Here is a 19,665-nt window from a genome sequence, read left to right as displayed (position 1 = left end):
AACTTGGTTCCCAGAAAATACATTTCTGGTTTATAATCTCCTTTTATGCTCACCTGACATTAATTATCTATCCTTGATGATGTGTTTAAACTGAGTAGCAGAAAACAGAGGCCACACTTTCTGGGAAATTTTAAAGGAAGAAACCATTTTTAATGAGATGAAAATATTTAACGAATTTAAAAAGCTAATGACAATTTTGAGAAAAGGTTTGGGATGTATATTGCTATGTAATTTAATAAACTGATTTTATGGATATTAAAAAAAAAAAAAAGAGAGAGAGAAATATACCTGAATTCTTTTTCGCAGTAAGGAACAGCCCTGGGAAAAGAATGCACTCCTAGGGGCAGGCCTCTAAAATGGTCTCTCTGGGAGTGTCTCTCTTATGCACTTGAAGATAAGGGATAAAATACGCCCTGGTCTCCTGCAGCACCCCCAGGCTTGCTAGGATTAGGAAATTCCAGACTGGCGAATTCTAGTCAGACCAGTTCTCTGCCCTTGAACCTTGTTTCCTGTTAAGATGTTTATCAATGACAATGTGTGCACAGTGGGACATGGAACCTCATTAGTAATTCTAATTTCACCCTGGCCTTGTGATCTTGCTCTGCCCCCATTTGCCTTGTGATATTTTATTGCCTTTGAAGTATGTGATCTCTGTGATCCACACCCTATTCGTACACTCCCTCCCCTTTGAAAATCGCTAATAAAAACTTGCTGGTTTTGTGACTCAGGGGGCATCACGGAACCTGCCGTCATGTGTTGTCTCCCCTGGACACCCAGCTTTACAATTTCTCTCCTTTGTACTCTTTCCCTTTATTTCTCAGACTGGCCAACACTTAGGGAAAATAGAAAAGAACCTATGTTGAAATATTGGGGGCTGGTTCCCCCGATAAGTATCTGCCTTTAGGAAGGTCTCAGTAAACAGGAAACAGTCATGGCAGAAGGAGAAGAGGAGCAGGCACATCACATGGCCAGAGCAGGAGCAAGAAGGGCAGCAGGGGCGGGAGGCCACACACTTTTAGACAACCAGATCTCATGAGAACTCTATCACCAGAACAGCACCAAAAAGGGAAATCTGCTCCCATGAGCCAATCACCTCCCACCAGGCCCCACCTCAACATTGGGGATCACAATTTGGCATGAGATTTGGATGAGGACACAAATCCAAACCACACCAGGTAGACTGAGGAGCTCAAATTATGTCAGTAAAATAGAAGTAAAATCTCCTGGTCTTGCTTTCTCTTGTATTGACTTTATCCTCAATAAACTTTTTACACTTGAACTATGTCTGAGATGGTCACTAGAGAGTATAGTTTACCTTCTATCAGCTTAGTAAACCCAGTGGGAAAAATTCCTTTTCCTAAATTATTCCAGAAAGAGTCCTGGGGTCTCCTTCTGGCTTAACAAAGCACATAATTATTGTCCAATCACAAAGAGCAAGGGTGTGAAGTACTATCATTGAGCCTCCTCATCCCCAGAGGTGGGAAAGATGGTTCCCCAAAGGAAAGTCAGAGGAAGAGGAAAGAATGCTGAGCAGCCAAGAATGACAGGTATCTATGATGTTGGCCTGCAGCTCTTGACTTGGTTTTGGCAAAGGAAGAGTACAGCTTTATTTTTAAATACATATACACAAAATATATACACATAAAAATAATATAAATATATACATAACATATATGTGTGCATGCAAATGTGATATATATATTATATATCATATATATAATATATATGATATATACTATATATATATATTTTATAGCAAATTCTATCAGCTACCTAAAAAGTGAGCTCCACAAAGGCAGAGAATATTTTTCATCTGTTTTGTTTGCTGTTGCATCACCATTACTTATAACAGTGCCTGGCACATAGTGGGTTCCCCCAAAATAGCTGATGAATAAATGAGTATGGAAATCCATACATATGGAGAGGAAAGCCCAGGGGACAGTGTGTGAGTGGAGACTGAGTATATACCATAGGCTGCCCCACCAGACGGAGGGTATAACTGGTGCTCTCCTAACATCTGCCCATTACTAGTGATGGATTTAAAGTCTCCAGGCAGTGATAAAGACTGTGTACCCCAAATACATGGCTTCTTTGACTTATCTTGCTAATAATTTCACCTTCAGGGAGTAATAGAAGTTGTATCCCTTAGAATCGTCTCTCACCAACCAGTGAGTACCATTTAGGATTGAATGTGAAAGAGATAAAAACCTTTGGAAGAAAGTGGCCAGGCCAGTCATGGTGGCTCACACCTGTAATCCCAGGACTTTGGGAGGCTGAGTTGGGAGGATTGCTTGAGCCCAGGAGTTGAGACAAGCCTGGACAACATCATGAGACCCTGTTTCTACAAAAAATTAGCCAGGTATGGTGGCATGCACCTGTGGTTCCAGCTACTTGAGGGGCTGAAGTGGGAGGATCACTTGAGCCCTGGCGACTGAGGGTGCAATGAGCCAAGGTTGCACCACTGCACTCCAGCTTGGGGGACAGGGCAAGACCCTTTCAGAAAGAAGAAAGAAGGAGAGAGAGAGGGAGAGAGAGAGAAGGAAGGAAGGAAGGAGGGAAGGAAGGAAGGAAGGGAGGGAGGGAGGGAGGGAGGGAGGGAGGGAGGGAGGGAGGGAGGGAGGAAGGAAGGAAGGAAGGAGCCATAGGATCCAAGCTTTAAAGGTATCGGTAAACATGTACCTCAGATGTGCATTTCTAAAAATGCAGACGTAGTGATTCAAAATTTCATATGGGCCAATAAACAAGATTTATTTCAGAAAATGTGAATAAGAAGAACAATGAATGGGGAATATATATACCAGATATTAAAATACAGCAGTCCCTCGGTGTCCATGGGGATTGGTTCCAGGACTCCCATAGATATTAAAATCCACAGATGCTCAGGTCCTGATATAAAACGGTGCCATATTTATGTATAACCTATGCACATCCTCCTATATACTTTAAATCATCTCTAGCTTACTTATAATACTAATACAATGTAAACGTTATGTAATTAGTTTTTATATTGTATTGTTTTTTAAATTTGTATATTTTTCATCATTGTATTGTTATTTTTATTGTGTTTTTTTCCTGAATGTTTTCAGTGAGGTTGGTTGAATCTGCAGATGCAGAATCTGTGGATACAGAGGGCCCACCGTACATACTCTTTTTGAGGGGCAAGGATGGTATACAGTGAAAACTGGAAACCCTGTTAGATAAATTCTAAAAGAGCTGTCACACTCAACTCTATATTCTACAACGGCAGTAACTAAACAGTATGGTACTGCCTCAGAACAGACAGACACATCTATGGAACAAAATAAAGAATCCAGAAATAAACTGAAACACATCTGGGAATGTAATACATCATATAGATGCCATCCCAATTGAGTAAAGAGAAAGTGGATTATTTGATCGGTGGTGTTGAATCAACACAGAAGAAGCCATCTTGAAAAGATAAAGTTGGATCCGTGCCTCACACCTTACACCTGGATAAATTCCAAATGTAAGAAATCAAAACCCCAAAATAGTAGAAGAAAGCATGAGAGGATATTTAATAAGTTGAGATGGGAACAACTTATCCAACATAAGATTCAGACATTATAAAAGAATAGGTTAATAAAATTCTATCATGAAAACATAAAATGAAAATTCTCTGTGCAATAAACATTACAAGCAAAGTCAAAAAGACAAATGACAAATCAGGAAAAAATCTACTTCCTCCATCACAGACAAAGACCTAATTTCCCCACCATGCATGTTTTCATGCAAATTAATTTAAGATGGTCAATCCATTTAAAAATGAGTAAAGGATATAAACAGTTCATAGAAAAGTAAATATAATAAGGCTCTTTAAAATATGAAAAATGTTCACAGCACTCACAAAAAAATACAAGTTAAAACTACCCTGAAATACAATTATTTGCTGCTGAAATTGGCAAAGATCCAAAACCCCGATAACATACTCAGTTGGTGAGGCTTGGAGTAAAGGGAACTCATTTATCACTGGAGGGGAAATAAATTGGATGGCCGCAAAGGTCAATATGGCAATATCTATTAAAATTACAAATGTGCCTACCCTTTGACCTGGCAATTCATTTCACAGTCTTTATCCTACAGTTGTACCCACACATATGCAAAATGATGTATGTACAAGCTTATCTGTTGCAACAACGTAAGAGGGAAAGATTGGAAACTACCTAAATGTCCATTAAAAAGGGACCTGGACAAGGAAATATTATTAAGGTGTAAAAAAGAACAAAAGATCTCCAATATATGCTGCTAGCTGGAAAAAAAAGAGATATGAAACAATGAGTGAAAAGGAGAGAAAAGAATATATATCTTTTTCAAGTGCATAAAAATCTCTGGATGGATACTCAAGAAACTGGGTCACTAAGAGCAAGCCATATTCAAGGGGAGAGAAATTAGACTCTGTCTTTGATGGGAAGAGGGTCAAAGAATTTGCAGACATATTTAAAACCAGTTTTTATACTCCTAAAATTCTGAACCCCATGAATATACCACCTATTCAATATTTAATCCATCAATTTTTAAAAAACAAGGGAATGAGTACCACTGGGTTTCCCAGTTGTGGCAGTTTACTTCTGTCAAAAGAAAAGAAAACATTCAACTGTCATCAGAATTTTTTGCAAGTTAGACTTGATTTCAGCATTCCAGGAGGTCCTAGGAGAGATTCCTCCTGGTTTCTCGTGGGGATTCAAACCCAACCAGAAAGAGAGGGATAGAGGCAGACAGGGAGGGAGGGAGAGAGAGGGAGAGAGAGAGAGAGAGAAAGAGAGACAGAAAGAGAGAAATATGTTATATGTTATGCCGGTGGTAGTTAGCAATGTGGTAATTGTTATAACCCCCTTTATATTTCTGTGTGATTTCTAAAATTTTTTCATTGAGCAGAAATTTTTGTAACCAAAAAAACTGTTATTTAAAAATTTATATATTCTTCAAAGTTCACTTATTAGTTAAAATTCACGTATTATTTCAGATTCACCTTGCCTTCCAACAAAGACACATCCCTGGAGAAATGTTGCTTCTGCTAATGGAGTGCTAAGCTGAAGGATGCTGGTAGAAAAATTCAAAAGAAAACTATACTTTTAAAAAGAAAATCTAGGGTGGACAAAGAGAAATACAAGAGAAGGGAAAGGCTGGACAGCATTGCTGACGAGGTTGCAGGGTAAAGGTCACTGGAGTATAAAGGAGCCATGAAGAGACCATCAGACGAACGCTGGGCACCTTAGACAGTAAACACTAGATAAATTCCATAAATTAGGTATCTTCAAAGGGGGTTTTATGCTTGGCCATATGGTCTGTGATGTACAATTCTTCCTCATTTCTTTATGAAAGCATCAGTAACTTTGTATATATGTATATAGTTTTCCAAAACACCCCCACCTCCAAAGGAATTCAGCTGAACAGGAACCTGAAAACTTCCACCTGTAGAAGGATATCCCCAGCAGAGTCTTGGGACAGGAAATAGGATGGTCTGGGCCGGAAATGTGAGAAGGTCAGTTGGCTGGAGCCATAAAGCGTCAGGTAGGGAGAGACAGGAGATGGGGCCTGATGGACAATAAGCAGGAGACAGGTCTTGGAGGTCCCTATATCTTACAGGACTTGTGGACGTTATCTCATAGATTACTTGGAACTACCAAAGAGCCTTAAATGGGAGAGTCTTAGATTTGTAACTTAAACTGAGCATGTGGCTGCAGCTGGAAGACAGATTGGAGTGGTCAAGATTGGAGACAGGGAGACTAATTAGGGTTTTATTTTGCAACAAACCTCATCCAGGTGATGGATGAGGATGGTGGAATAAGGATCGTGGTAGTGGGGAGAAAGAAACACACAGGTATGAGAACCCCCCAAAGGATAGAATGGGCAAAACGGAGTGATTGATTGGACTGAGGTTAGGTGAGGGAAGGGTTTCTGTGATGTTTCTTAGGTTTCTTGGAATGGATACTGTTGACAAAACAAACAAACAAACACACAAAGCATATATAGAGAAGACCCGTTGTGTGAGCCTTTTTAAATTGTTGCTTATTTCTTTTGTTGTCTGTAAGGAAGCTATGAGTTCAGTTTCGAACATGTTGCATTTACATTATTTATGGGACAACCAAGTAGAGATGTTCAGCTGGTGGTTGGATACTTGAGTCCAAGGTTTGGGGAGCATTCTGGGCTAGGGGTATAGAAATCATTAGGATACAGGCAAATAAATGATACAGAGGGATGGGTTCACCCCAGAATATCAGCACAGTAAGAAGGGTCATGGGGCAAGCACAGAGCTTTGGAAAGTGATGTCTGGAGTTAGAGATAGGACTCTAGGGTTTAGGACTCCAATGACTGAGTAGATGTTGACCTGATTATTTCAGGCAGGCACCTTTAGCTGCAGTAACTGGGACTCGTTCAATTTATCTCAAGAGAAGGGAGGTTTTGTGGAAGGGTCTGGATCAGACCCGGAGACCTCAGCAAATGAGGCAGGTCTGGGGGTATCCATCTCTCTCCAATCCTATTTATTTCTGTATATCCTCTTCATTTTCACAGTATTGACTTTATTATCTCTTCTCTAGGGCCAATTTCTCCAAAATTTGGAAGGTCTATAAACATCTTAAAACTGTAAGCAAATTGTTCATTTATGCATTTCTCTACAAGGGGAGTCTGTAGCTTTTGTAAGATTCTCAGGGTAATCTAAGATACAAAAGAAGGCTAAAACCTCCTCCTTATCTCTGTCTGTCTCTCTCCAGAAAGAAAGAAGCCTTGGCTTGCCTCAGCCCCACCTTAACCCCACAATATCCATTCACTTCCCGATCACTTGCAAATTACAAAATTCTTTTTATTTTCCTAGTTCAGATTTTAAAATTAGAGGATATGATTGATCCAGTTTTTTTACATTAGGCCAAAATTAATAGGATTATTGTTGTGGAGTCAGGATTAGCTAGCAAGGGGGTGTGATGACAGAATACAAACCCAGGCTGCCTGAGAAGGAGGTTAGGTAAAGAAGCTTCCCTTGGAAGGGATGTGGTGCCGACAGGATGGAAGGTAAAGGCTTGGCCTATGCAGCATGCCCATTACCATTAAAGAGGAGTAGATTGTGTATCCCACATATTGTGTGAGATGATCAATAGCTGGCTGGTTGCAATTACCCAAAGAGATTGGATTACAGGATTGATATTAAACTGGAAGATATCTAATGGAATGCTACAGATTTTGTAGAAGATCCCAACCTTATCTTTTCAACATTTATGTTAATTAAAGTTTATCAAACATGAATATCAAATTTGAAGCTGGGGGTGACATAATATATTGGAAGACAGAGCTGAGTCTCAAAACGATCTTGGCCAGTTGGAACAAGAGACCAAAACAAACAAGATTAAATTTAGTGGGGCTGAATATAAAATATTGTATTTAGAATTATTAAATTCAAACACACAACTACCACATCAGGAAGAAGTGGCCAATTATATGTTCATATATAGCTTTAAATAATCTCTAACCAATTTGATCCCAAAGAATAAGGCAATTGCTGAAGAAAAAGAAGAAAAAAAAGAAAGAAGACAGAGAGAAGAAGCAGAAGCAGGAGGAAAATGAGGAGGAATAGGAAGAAGGAAGAGGAAGAAGGAAGGAGGAGGAAGAAGAAGAAGAAGGAGGAGGAAGAAGAAGAAGGAGGAGGAGGAAGAGGAGGAGGAGGAGGAAGAGGAGAAGGGGGAGGAGGAGGGGGAGGGGAGGAGAGGGAAGGGGAGGAGAGGGAGGGGGGAGGGGAGGAGAGGGAGGGGGAGGGGAGGAGACGGAAAGGGGAGGGGCGAGGGGGAGGGGGAATGTCCTGTATTAATAAATGTTTAAATGCCCAGATCCAAGTGTGGTGCTCCATTATTCATTGCTCAGAGGGCATCTGCATTCAGTGTCTAGCTGCTGGGGCCCTATTTGGAAAGATCCAGTAAACACAATATACTCTGCTCCTTAAGAGAGCCTGCCTGGGCTGGGCACGGTGGCTTATGCCTGTAATCCCAGCACTTTGGTAGGCCAAGGTGGGTAGACCTGAGGTCAGGAGTTCGAGACCAGCCTGACAAACAGGGAGAAACCCCGTCTCTACTAAAAATACAAAACTAGCCAGGCATGGTGGTGCATGCCTGTAATCCCAGCTACTTGGAAGACTGAGGCAGGAGAATTGCTTGAACCCGGGAGGCGGAGGTTGTGGTGAGCCGAGATCATGCCATTGCACTCCAGCCTGGGCAACAAGAGCAAAACTCCGTTTCAAAAAAAAAGGAAGGAAGGAAGGAAGGAAGGAAGGAAGGAAGGAAGGAAGGAAGGAAGGAAGCAAGGAAGGAAAAGAAAAAGATAGCCTGCCTGGCTTCGACTTGGATTTCCTCCTAAGTTATTTTCTCTTAAATTACTTGCTCATGCTCTATTTGTTCCAGTCCATAGGCACATGATGCCCTTCTCCTGTGCCTGCTAAAGTCCTAGCATCTCCCCTCCAGGGACTGCAGTGAGCTCACACAACCCTGGACTCAAACTCTTGTCATCATGATCTTGCAATGATGCCCACTCCACGCCTTGAAACAGACTCCCAGAAGTGCCAGTGAGCAAACGTGAGGATGGGTTGTTTAGTCTTCATGGTGGCAACAACAGAAGAAACTGAGGTACAGAGTCATATCTCAAAGTAAGTGACCAGCACAGTTAGGATTCAGACTCCACATATTTGACCCCAAAGGATTGCCACCCCTCATCCACTTTTTTCAGTTCCCCTTTGAGCTATGGCAACACAAAATCCAAGAAATCGATTTTTGAAGCCTGTTTTGACTTTGGAATCCTCCCTTCTCCTTTCTTATCCTTCAGGCTGTCAGTCCCCATCTGCTCTGCCCCCAAGACCCCAGCACCTCCCCCTACTTCCCCCCTTCCCTCATACAGAGTCAACATTGTGACTGACATTTTTGTTTGCATGAACCCTCGCTTGAGTAGATAACCTCTGCTCAAAGAACACCTTGAGATGCAGATAGTTTTGGTCACAGTTTGGAAAGAGCAGGGGGTTGTGCCCCCAATGGTTTGGCTTACCAAGCAAACTTGCCACATAAATCTGAGTAACCCACACATCATCAGTGATATCAACATGCTCCCAAACCTAGCTGTGGAGGTCCAAAGATTGGCACATTTCTTTCCACATGGGATGAAATTGAGCCACGTCGGCAACTAGGTTAACTGCATGCATGAGAGCTGTGCAACAAATCAGATAAAATCCTCCAGGGTCCCAGGCTTGTGAAGGAGGGCCTCAGATGGAAGAAGAAACCACAGCTGTGTCCATGTTCAATGTCCTGGTGTTGATTGTGTAGGGGTAGTAAGAGTCAGAAGGGAGGCCAAGGTCATGGGCAATGAGGCAGTCAGGTGGAGCTGGCACAGCCATGGGAGGAGCATGAACTGAATAGACCAAGTATACCATCCAACAGAGCATAATGCTCATGCTGGGCAAATGAGATACCACCAGGGAGGACCAGCCCTTCCCCTGACAGCAAAACGATAGGGCAGGAACACCTGGTCCCAAGTAGAGATTCGGCCAGGCCTGGGCTCTATGGGGCCCATGGGCCAGGAGGCTGGCCTCGTTGGGCAGAGCATGCAAACCCTGCATAGTCCTGTTTCCTTTCCTCCAACCTACCAGCCAGGCCAAGTGTACATTTTCAGGCTAATGATCTATGAGGCTGCCAAACTAAACTTCATTTTCTGTTTGAAAGATTTTTCCAGTTTGGGGCCAGGCGCAAGGCTTGGCAATTTTACCCAGAGTTCTCCTTACACATGCAGTAATAACAATTAACCAAAAGCAACCGTGTGCCTTAGGGTATCCAAGCCCCTAGAATGTGCAAATGAGTCCCAAGGCAAGCGGGGAGTCAGGCGGGGGCACATCTGCTCATTTTCCTTTCCAAAATCACTGCAGTGCTAAGATCCCTTCCCTGCTTGCCAGGAAAGCGCTGCCCGGTGACTTGTTGCTGCCAGCAGTGGCCGCACATGGCCCCCTAAGTAGCAATTTAGGGCGATGTCCCATTTGCCAAAGAACAGTTACATACATTGACTAGTAGTACAGTTCAGACTTCTGTGGTTTGTGTGTACTTAAATAAAAATTACAGTCCACTCTTGGAAAGCATAATGAAAACTTGGTCTTTTTTAAGGGTTCTAAGCTATTTAATTGGTCCAAATAACATCTGTCCCTGAACCTTACACCATTACCTACCAAGTCACGGAGGAGATGCAGGTAATGTGGTTACTGCCTCCACCAGAGGGTGACATCACTCATGCCTTGTTAAGTGGGTCCTTCTGTTCTCCAGTGTCAATCCCTTGTTGCTTCCTTTCACAAAGCTTCTTATCCAACACACTATCATTGTCATTAGTCAACTAATTAAAATGCCTATTAACATGGAGAATCATAAAAAAGATTAATACGTACAACCAACATTTGACTTTAACCTAAAAATAAATGTACCTTAATTTGCCAGTTTTTCCTTATGCCAACAATCCCCGATCCCTCTCTGACCAAAGTCAACTAGAAAAGAAAGAGAAACTTAACGCAACACTTCCCCAAACCTAAGTTCCTTGACTAATCATAAAATAATCCCGGGCTTAAAAGTCACCTGAGAGATTAGCTCATTCCACTCCTTTAACAGAACTGAAAATAATGTAAAATTTTTTATCATTTTACAGAAGAGAAAAATGAAGTCAGACCAAGGATGTTAGCAAACCTGAGAGAGTTGTGAGTGCTTGCAACAAAGGGGTTACCGATGCTAAATAAGCTCATCTGCTCTCTAGAACCCCAGACAGATTCAGGAATTACAGGCCCCGCCAGAGTGTCATTGAAAGTGGGAGGCGGGGCATTGAATCAATCAGGAAGATTGATTAGATGTCACAAAAGAGGCAGTAAGACTTCCCAACTTGTCCAGCGGGGTAACTGGTCCCCATGCCCACTGCCACCAGGATATGCAGGGGTCTTATTTGGGGGATAACATGGACAAGCATGGCTCCAGGCTCGAGGCTACCAGGCAGGTCAGAGGGCAGGGGCTGGTGCCCCACTGACATCAGGGCAAGGAGTAAAAAGCCCAGATGCTGGACCCTAAGACCCCACCACCACGCTGCCTGGGCAGAGCTCAGGCAGTCACCCCCAGGCGGGAGACTGGAGCGAGACCGGAGGTATGATGTGTGCAAAGCCGCAGAGGCTGAGACTGAACTGCAAACAACCAGGCAGGGAGAGCATGAGCCCTGAGCAGGGAGGTGGGCAGAATTCCAGTGAGGGTGGGAGACCAGAAGGCTCTAAAAAAGTTAAATGGCATGGCCATACCAGCACTGGAACAGGATCGCTGTGGCAGTAGAGGGGCTCTAAATAATGAAGGAGGTAACACTGGGAATGACTGGTTGGGTCCAGGTGAGGATGACAGCTCCTGAAGAAAAGCATATGGGGGAGGGAGAATAGGTTTGAGAGGAAAAGTTAAAACTAACAGAGTCAGGCGGTCTCTCACTGACCTCTTGGTTCAAAAGGTAGGACCCCAAGCTCCCAATGTTGCCCCTTTAACCTTGCCAGTTAATAGACCCAGAAAGACCTGGGTAAGTGAATGTAAAGAAATATTGCAAGTTGAGCCAGGTGGTTGCTGTGAGATTTTAAACCAGTTGCCCATTTCTTGCCAGGAAATGTAATCTCATTTTGGGTTAGATGGATCTGCCAGGAAATACTCCAGTGTGCAGTGAAGCTGTGGAGTAGAGGTCAATTTCACAATTACGAAATAGCTAGCTTTTCCAGAAACACCAGCAGTCACCCGTCTACATCCTCAAAGGGCAGCTATGAATATCGCACCTGTGCAGCCTGTCACTGGGGGACACACTGAGGATGATGATTCACGTACGGTGGGAATGTGGGGGTACGTTGGGTGCACAGCCAAGTGTGTGCTATGAGCTGGACAAGGTGGGAGACGAGGTTGAGGCTCCTCTACAAACCTCGTCAGCTAGGGCTGGGCATCAAAATTAAACTTGTGCTTCTACCACAGCCCTCGTTGTATCTTCTCATGGCCTGGGCAGTTCTTGGACCATCAAGGTCTACAAAATTGGCACTCTCCCCAAGAGAACTAAGCCTCCTCTACTTCTTCTACTTGGCACTGACGATGACTTTAGCTGTGACAGAGCAAAGGCCAAAATATAAATGCCATCTGGGCTTTAACAGTGACTAACTAGAGGAATAGTTCAACAACGCCTTTCGACTAGTGGGAAATAATGAAGCTAGTGTCTTTGGCCAGTCTCAAATCAGTCCTATCCCTGACTCAGGCAAGGTTTAAAGGGGGCTGGGACTAGGAAGAGGCAATTCACCTGGGATGCAAACCATGAGGGGACCCCAGAAAACTCAGCGATCAAGATATAAAATATTTCCAATATTTCTAAATATTTAGAATATTTCCAATATTGCAAAAATTAAAATGAACATAGAAAAATCCATGATGAATAAAATATCAAAATGTTATACAAAAAGGTGCCCTGCCAAGCCATACTGGAGCCTGAAGCAAAAGAAAAAAATCAGTAATGCTGGTTGTTTACTTATTTAAAATTTGCAGATTTTGCTCATCATTGCATTCACTTGGATTTTTAAAAAAATACAGCATTAAAACATTTTAATCTTGAGTACTGACTCTTTGGACACCTTCTTAAATCTCGTGCCAGAGACAAACACCCCACTCTTGGACCAGCTTCACGGGAAGGAATTTGAGTAGTTTTACATGTGTTCACTTACAGTTTTGGACACCCCACCTCACCCCAACACATACACACACACACACACACACACACAAACATGTATGCACATACACACAAAAGGGCTTGGAGAAATTCAAAGCCAGTCTTTGGAGCAGACATCCCGTCCATTCACAGAGGCTATGCAAACAACTTTTCTCATTTCTGTCTTCAAGAGTGTTGCTGTTCACCTTTAAATACACACCTGAGATCAGCATTCGTAACAGAGCTGTGCACTTGGGTTGTGCTCACACACAGAAAGGAGGAAAATCAATTTCAATCCCCGAAGGACAGAATTACTGGTGCAGAAGGTCACTAAATGCTAGCACTTGCTCAGTGGGCTTGGAACAAGATCCTTGTTCTCATTGCTTCGCTGCACTTCTAGCAGAGTGTGGGGGAGGGAGGCCTGGAGACTGGCTCTCACCAGGGAAGAGAGCGATGTCACTTGTACAAGCCACAGGATAAACACTTAAAACAGCAAAGGGGACACGGCAAACACATGCATGAGCAATGTGGAGTCCCAGACTGACGTTCGCACCTAACGCTCTGGAGAAATTGGCCAAGATTGGCCCAACCAACTGAAAATATTATTGCTGTAATTCTTTCAAGGTCACTTGTCAGACTGGGTTATCTACCTCCCAAGGGCTTGCTGCACAAATCGGCCTTTCCAGAGAGACAGAACTCAGGGCTGTGTCTGGGGGAACCTCTCAGGCCTGGTTGCCATTTTGTTCACGCTCTTCCCTGCCAAGAGCATCTGATTCAGGCCATCTGGGGTCTGCAGTGGACAAGGGACGAGCCTGGATCCTGTGCCAGTGGTCACGCAGCCTGAGTCCTCCCAGATGTGGGCACACTGGTGCCATCTCTGCCACCTCAGAGATGACTGCAAATATTTGGTTGGAAAGCACACCAATGGTAACATGATCAGAGGCACGGAGGGGCAGTAGTCAGGAGAAGGTGGCCAGGCTTCTTCTGCACTCGTGTTCCCAGAAGCACACGCATTCTTCCCCCAGTGTGAGGAGGAGGGTTTAGCAGCAAAAGCCAGAGCATGGAAATCAAATAGATCTGCAGACGTGAGTCTGGATCCTGGCTCCACACATTAGCCATGGGACCTTGGGACATTATCTGACTTCTCTGAGGTTCAGTTATCTAATCCATAAAGTGGGGAAAAGCTAACGGATGCAAAGTGCCTGGTGCGAAGCTCACGCTCCCCACGTGTGTACTGCACCCTTTCCCCAGCAAAGACCTGCCACATAGGACCTCTTCTCTTCTCTGCACCAATCCCTTTTCTGTGCCCAGAACCTCCAGGCTGCTCTTGCTTCCTGTTCATTATGGTTGAGGCTTGACCTGGCTTTCTCTTTACTCAGCATCTGGCATTAGGGACAACGGGATTTTTATGAGAATAAAGGAGCCAGGTGAGAGCATCCCACTCCCAGCTTGCATGATTTAGGCAAGGAGGCAGGGAGGAGAAGAGGAAACTAAGGCACACCTCTTCCTCTCTCTCCTCTTCTCCTACCCAGTCCTGAGGACCAGAGCAACCACGAGAGCGGGCCTACCGGGCTGCATCCCAGTTGACCTGCTGCTATTCTGAACTAGCTCTTGGGAGGGCCATGAAGGACACGCAGAGACTGAAGCTGAAGGAGGTGGCTGGTCACTTGTTCCCACATTCTTGTGGGGAAGGGAGGTTATAAGAGCCCGAGGGAAAGGAAACACTGCCCTAAGCGACGGGCTCATCAGGAACTCTAGTGCACATGAGCAGAAAATAGGCTGACCTTGTTATTTGAACAAAAAGATTCATGCAGTGGGAAGGGAAATTTGAAATTACAGAGGCCCACTTTCACCCCAAATCTAAGCTATATGGCAACCAACCTCCACAGGCTTCCTAGGGAAGATTACTGGGAGACTGAACCTGGTGGGTCAAGCCTGTTCTGGGATTAAGAGTTACAAAGATGACAGAGAAAGGCTGTACAACCTGTGAAGTCCCATGTGGGCAGGGCATCTTCCTGTAGTGACAACAGTTGTGTCTGGCCCCTGCTGTGGTTTTTGGCTAATGTTGGGGGCAAGATGTTTTTGAATGGGGCACTAGGGTGGTGGAAAATGCCCCAATTCCAGGAAATGAAAGAAACGCAAGAAGTTAGCTTATTATGTAGGGAGGTTTTATTGGCAAGAGAGGCCTTTACGACTCCCAGGGGCCCAGGGGCCGCAGCCTTGGGAGCAGCAAGTCAGCCTGAGCAGGAGGGATGGGGGAAGCAGTTGCTTAATCCATCCACCAGGTGGCAGCACAGACAGCAGCAGTGGCCGGACCAACAATACAACATTGACGGGGGCCAAGGGCCAAGGAGAGCCGCGGAGGCCCACAAGAATGGGGCCTGTGAGCGGGACACCAGCCCTATTTGGTGGGGAAATGCAGCGTCAAGGATAATTTTATTTTTATCAGGGTTGTTACTCATGTCCTTGGTCATGAAGAGCCTGGAGAAATAAAGTTATACTCAAAACTTGTTAGGATTTGTTTTAAAAAATGAAAATATAATGAGTTATTTGGCAAAGATCATTTCTGTCTGGGTAAATTCGAGTTAAAAATATAATGGGGGTTCAGAGGTCACTTTTTTTTTTTGAGACAGGGGTCTCACTCTGCCACCCAGGCTGGAGTGCAGTGGTATGATGCACTCATTATGACTGTTACTTATAGCTCACCGCAGCCCCAACCTCCCAGGCTCAACGGATCCTCCTGCCTCAGCCTCCCAAGTAGCTGGGACAACAGGCACATGCCACCATGTCTGGCTATTTTTTTTTATTATTATTTGTAGAGACAGGATCTCGCCATGCTGCCTGGGCTGGTCTTGAACTCCTGGCCTCAAGTGATCCTCCCACCTCGGCCTCCCAAAGTGCTGGGATTACAGGCATGAGCCACTGTGCCCAGCCCGGAAATCACTTTCAAAGAAAGTAAGGTTGCTGATTTCACCTCCTTTGGGTTCAGCTGATGCCGATGTTTGGCCTAGTCTAAGAGGAGTGACTTCTTGCTTTCTTTATATTGCTTTGCTCTCAGCCTGTGAAGAGGATCCATCCACAACTCGAGCTGCCTCCCTGTTGCTCCGCATCTCTGGTTCCCCAGGAGATGAACCCTACCTTAGAGAGAAGAGACAGAGAAGGAAGAAGCCCCACTGCCTACTGTTGGCCCACTGTGGACAAGCTGCTGCTGCTGCTGCCAGGAGCTCTCGGGGGTGACCCTAGACAAGGAGAATCTTCCCAGGGAAATCCTGGGAGGGGCTAACTAAAGCCATGTAGAGTAGGAAGCAACTTCTCTCCAAGCCACAGTCCAATGGCAGGCTCAATTATGCAGCCTCCTTCAATGGAGCCATCTCTCCCAGCCTCGCCTTCTGCCCCTACTCCAGCTTGCCGGGCCTATATCATCAGCTTCCATGCTCCAAAAGAAGAAAACTACTTATTGAGCAGAAGCAAATGCTACTGATAATTTAACACATACTGCACACCACACCTTTACACAAATATCAATGCATTTAGTTCTCACAACAAATCTATGAGAATACCATACCCATTTACCAGATGAGTAAATTGAGTCACCTGGATTCTAATTCACATTGACTGACTCCAAAGACTATATTTTTTTCACACCAGTGTGTCAGCCATCATCTTTCTACCTTATTATGTGTTACCCGCTCTGGGGACTGTTTGCATTTTTTTTAAAGGAGCCTGAAAAGGGTAAGACTAAAGATAAATACCACATATAATCTCTTACCACGAACGTCTGCAACCTCACCCATGCCAGATGAATGGTATTTCCAGACTTTGGGTCTTAATGTCTAAAGATTTTTTTCCTTTTGCTACACTTAATCTAGCACCACTGGCTTCTGGGTGCATTCTTTGATTTTCTGATTTATTGTGGGGATTAAGAAATGGAATGTGTTAAATGCATTTGCACAAGTGCAATTCAACATGTTAAGACAGGATTGACCCGCCAAAACATCTAAGTGTCTGAGAACCATCAACACCTGCCATGCCAGAGGATCGCTGTGATGTCCCTGTCACCACCATTGCACTCTGACCTCATCTCCAGCTGGAGCACACCACAGCCACAGCCCAGTCCCTCCAGGAAATCTTCCTTCATTATCAAGATGGTAGGGTGTGTTTTTAAATGAGTGATCATTTTAACAATCCTGCATTTGAAAGCTTTCCAATATTCAGATTATTATATTAGTTTCTAGGGCTGCCATGACAAAGTACCTGAAACCGGATGGCTTAGAACAACAGGAATGTATTCTCTCTTAGTACTAGAGGCCAGAAGTCTGAAATCAAGGAGTCAGCAAAGGCCATGCTCCCTCTGAATCTGTCCCAGGCCCCTCTCTTAGCTTCTAGTGGTTGCCAGCAATCCTCGACATTTCTTGGCTTGTAGATGTATGATTCCAGTCTCTGCCTCTGTCTTCACAAGGCCTTCTCTTCTCTGTGTGCCTGTCTCCACATTTCACTTTTGTTATAAGGACACCCATCCTAATCCAGAATGATCTCATCCTAACTTGCCTACATTTGCAAAGATGCTGTTTCCAAATAAGCTCATATTCACAGGTACCAGGGATTAGGACTTCCACGTATCTTTTCTTGAGACACAATTTAATCTACAACAACTACCTTTTCCAGATATCAATAATCAATCATGGCCTATTCTACTAGGCACACTAGATACAGCGATCCTCCAGGCAGCCGGCCTGGCTGTACCTACCAGCAGTCAGAGCTGACACCTGTGGTGAAGCCGATTTGCCATCACAATTCTCACTAAAGGAAATGAGTCTGAAATGACGGCAATGTAACATGTGGTGACGAGCCTGTTGGGGAGATCGTGCCAGCATCCTTCAAGCCCGGGTGTGGGTGGCCAGTTCACTGTATGCATAAGGTGGGTCCTGCTGGGGAGGGAGTCATCACACTGTCTCTTTGGCCTGGCGGGGACTACGTACACCTGACCAGAGCCCTGGATTCACAAGGGAGATATTCCCGGTGCCTTTTCTGAGTTCGCAATCCACATGCATTGTAGTATGGCCTGGTTCCAACTTCACTCCATGCATACATTTCTCCTTCCTATACCCCCTGCAAATTGGAAATAGTGATACACAGCCATCTCACAGGGCTGTTGGGCAATTTAATTAATGTTTATAAAGCACTCTGAGGTCTTCAGATGAAAACTGCTGTGTAAGTGCAAAATTATTATTAGTTCTCAGCCTCCTGTCCCTTGACTTCTGACACAGGCTTTTGTTGTTCCTGAATGGGAGCCGTTTATGGGCTGTCCAGCTGGCTCTTTTGGGTACATACACATTTACAGATTTTTTTCCCTTTGAAAAAAGCATTCCAACTCTGTGGGATGTCTCAAAGCTTTTCAATGTCTGAATTTCTCTCTACTTGTCTCTACTAAGTACTGTAATCTACAAGAGTAGATTGTAAACAGGCTACTTTTGCAAAGAGTTGGGGCGGGGGGCAGGAAATGGTCAATTTGAAGAAATAGCTCCTTTTATAATGAAGAATATAACAATATCTCCTTCTCATGCAGAATCTAAATGAACCACTAAGTGAGGTCTCTCTCCCTCGCCCAGAGGAATACTGTACGTGTTTATGCATTGAAAGAAGAAAAGAATAGAAGATTTGCTTCCACTGCCCACATTTTGCCTCCTTCCTTCACCCTAACTTCTCAGGAACCATGGAAACAAATACACCCCACCTAGATGATGTTTTCCTGATAGTCCTTTGTTACCTCACTGTGCGCTGCCTGGGATCCCACAGGGAGAATGAAATTAAAAAGTGGAAAAGAAGAAAGATATGTCTGCAAGTGGAATGTCTTGTCTCCGAAGGACAGAGTGGGGCTCGTGTGTGATTTATCAAGCTCTGGGGGCAATAAACAATGTTATATTCCTTTTCCTTTTCCCTAAGACGTATTCACACCCGTCCCACATCACTCAGGCACAACCCATCACATTCCCTTGAAGGTATCTTTTGGTTGATCATTATGCTTTGTTAGCAGTGTTTGTTAGTCGGCCAACTGCTGGAAGATTTTATTTTTAAAAATTGCTCAGGAGCAATTATATAACATGTAATCCGTTGGACAAAAGTATAAAGGCACAAAATCAATGAAAGGATCAAATGTTAGTTACAGGGTTATAAACACAGGAATAAATAAACCAGAAGAGCTCAGATAGTGCACACCGTGTTTCCTAAGTCAACCAATCACCGATTAAATAGAATATCAAATTATATAAGAGAAAAATAGGAATATTCTTCCAGGACAGGAATGCAAATTACATAAGGGAAAAACCAGGACTATTCTTCCGGGAGAGGAATGTTGAGGCTGAAGTGGGAGGAAAGAAGGATAAAACTAGCGTGAAACACGTGAAGTCTATGGCTGCAGCAGCGGAAGTGTTTTATTAGCTACGGGGATGACTGTGAAACAGGGAGAACATTTTCCATGGTCTCCAATGATTGAGCTCTGTCTTTTAGGTAGAGATAAGGATGGGAGAGATAGGTTCTTTTCTTTTGCATTCTGTTAATTTTTTTTTTTTTTTTTTTTTTTTTTTTTTTTTTTTTTTGAGACAGTCTCTCTCTGTCGCCCAGGCTGGAGTGCAGTCGCGCAATCTCGGCTCACTGCAAGCTCCGCCTCCCGGGTTCACGCCATTCTCCTGCCTCAGCCTCCCGAGTAGCTGGGACTACAGGCACCCACCACCATGCCCGGCTAATTTTTTTTTTTTTTTTTTTTGTATTTTTAGTAGAGACGGGGTTTCACCGTGTTAGCCAGGATGGTCTCGATCTCCTGACCTCGTGGTCCGCCCGCCTCGGCCTCCCAAAGTGCTGGGGTTACAGGCGTGAGCCACGGTGCCCGGCTGCATTCTGTTATTTTTTAAAAGGAAAAGATGGCTGAGTTTTTAAAAAATAATAACAAAA

The 19,665-nt window shown here is 44.1% G+C and overlaps 1 non-coding gene across 1 annotated transcript; it reads right to left on the bottom strand.

Annotated features, from left to right (window-relative positions):
• Window positions 1-3,159: 3,159 nt before the first annotated feature.
• Window positions 3,160-3,224, bottom strand: LOC112209643 (U7 small nuclear RNA). The gene has a single exon (XR_002944466.1). It is a non-coding gene; the product is annotated as a U7 small nuclear RNA (small nuclear RNA).
• Between the last annotated feature and the right edge of the window lie 16,441 nt (window positions 3,225-19,665).

This window comes from Pan troglodytes, chromosome 5, assembly GCF_028858775.2.
Source record: "Pan troglodytes isolate AG18354 chromosome 5, NHGRI_mPanTro3-v2.0_pri, whole genome shotgun sequence".
Taxonomy (NCBI): domain Eukaryota; kingdom Metazoa; phylum Chordata; class Mammalia; order Primates; family Hominidae; genus Pan; species Pan troglodytes.
The sequence above is the reverse complement of the archived record's forward strand: the minus strand, read 5'-3'. Positions and strand labels throughout refer to the sequence as shown.